Here is a 2,500-nt window from a genome sequence, read left to right as displayed (position 1 = left end):
TCTTGAACACTCTTGATTGGTCTAGTGCAGAGATTCTCAACCTGGGGTTCACGAAACCGTAGGGGTTCTTAAGAAGATTCCCAGGGGTATTTAGATGGCTGATCTAATAATAACCTTTACAGTACCATTGCAGTCACTAAATTAGCATTCTGTTCGATATCAGATTTGTCGGGGTTCGGGTACATGGTCTTATAGCTCAAGGGGTTCTTAACGAGAAAAGATTGTCAATCCTGGTCTAGGAATCATATTGGTAGTATTTCTGAGAATATCCTATGGCTAGTTTTCGGAGTACCGCCGCCTGTCACCAAAAAGCGAGAGCGCGTATAACCTATCCATCTCACAATGTCGCAAGACTTTTATGCGGATAAAAGTACCTACCGAGACGCGTTTACGCGTGGCGAATACATTTTAATATGAGAGTTGCGGCATTATCGAGATCTTCGTTGTTATTGTTAATCTTCTGTTGTTTGGTTGACAGCTTCCTGCTTCTGTACTGTACTGTACATAAGGGATCTTGTAGGATGCGATAACAGATTGAGGCTTGAAGCTTGAAGTGTACTGTACTCTACATAAGGGATCTTGTAGGATGCGATAACAGATTAAGGCTTGAAGCTTGAAGTGTTGACTCAGATGGTAATATGTCTATGGCAGCCTATGCAGGACCTAATCAATAAGCTTCAATAATTCGCGGAAACGCGGTGAGATAATGTATAGCAGTGCCATGATCTACGCTTACTTACACACCATGCGAATCGCCAAATCAGGAAAATTGTCCCTTTTCATAAATCTGGCAAACCAATTTTTGCTAGCCAAAAACGTCTTAATGGAACATCGTCGTCTGTCTTCCGACACCTTAAATAGGCCTACTGTAATATTCAGCATACAACTCTTCTTTGTATTTCCATAGTTAATGTGCATTGCCAATAATTTTTCCATCTTTTCTGGGATGGGGCTACCAACTTTTGGGACAATTTTAGATAAAAACGTTTAACTGAATTACTAAGATGGATTTCTTGTACTTTAAGCTGAATGTTAGGACACAAAAATGTGACTACAAAAGAAGCACTATAGAAGCGTAAAATAGTAGTGCCCCAAACCGCAGACCAAACAGATCCATTCATAATGGAGGTGAATGCGAAACTATTTAGTGCTCATCGGTGAGCAATGTTGGCTGAGTGAGCTGTGCGTGGTGCAAGGAAAATGGTGATAAATAATTCCGTGCTTTTGTGCCTTCCGTAGTACAATGAAGTCAGCGCGCCCTACCCACGGTCTTGGTCAAGGTTTTTCAACCGGGGTTCTCCGGAACCCTAATGGTTCCGCAAAATGTCCCTAAGGGTTCCGCAAGAATAAGTGAGATATACGTTTTATTACTAAACACGCAGAATATATTATTGTAATATTATAATATATTTCCTTAAATCAGTTATTCAAAGAATTTATATTATGATGTTTGTCAAGTGAAATACGATGAAAATAAAATGAAAAAAATATATGGTATATAATTTTGTTTTTGCGCAGGGGTTCCTTGAGACATGAAATTTACTTTAAGAGTTACGTAAGGATAAAAAGGTTGAGAAACGTTGGAGACTAGCTGTTACAAGCTAGACCGTAGCCCTACCTACACTACCTTACAACAACTCGCAACACTGACGCAACTCGCAGAATAGGGTTTTTTCTCGCATCAACAATATTTCCACATAGAAGTTAATCGGTTACACTGTTACATGGTTACTGGCCCACTTTAAATCCTTTAGTACCAGAACGCATTTTCATATTCATTCTGCTTACTAATTGGTGATTTAATACAGCTTCAAATACTTATGTAGGGAATTAAAAATAGTGAAGACTCTTCTGACCTCCATAGACCCTTCCTAATGTAAATGAAATAGTCTAATTATACCTAAACTCAAAAATAGAAATGCGTCCCAGTATTGAAGGGACACTGGACACAACAATTCAAGAGCTAGCTGTCTCGCATGATTGACTCCTATACGTAATCTTACGCATGGATGGCTTGTGATAATCTACGTAGGGAATCACGACGGTCTTACATTACCCTGGCGCTTTGTGGGTGTGCCTGAGCTTTTTTCCTTGCGTTACAATGACTTGGGCCTATATTAGTGTGTGTGTGTGTGTGTGTGATTCACTGTTTGATCTGCTGCAGTCTCTGACGAGACAGCCAGACGTTACCCTACGGAACGAGCTCAGAGCTCATTATTTCCGATCTTCAGATAGGCCTGAGACCAGGCACACACCACACACCGGGACAACAAGGTCACAACTCCTCGATTTACATCCCGTACCTACTCACTGGTAGGTGAACAGGGGCTACACGTCAAAAGAGACACACCCAAATATCTCCACCCGGCCGGGGAATCGAACCCCGGTCCTCTGGCTTGTGAAGCCAGCGCTCTAACCACTGAGCTACCAGGCGCGTGTGTGTGTGTGTATGTGTGTGTGTGTGTGTGTGTGTGCTACAACTTTGCATTATAATATAATA

This window comes from Portunus trituberculatus, chromosome 18, assembly GCF_017591435.1.
Source record: "Portunus trituberculatus isolate SZX2019 chromosome 18, ASM1759143v1, whole genome shotgun sequence".
NCBI lineage: Eukaryota > Metazoa > Arthropoda > Malacostraca > Decapoda > Portunidae > Portunus > Portunus trituberculatus.
This window is presented reverse-complemented; position numbering follows the sequence as displayed.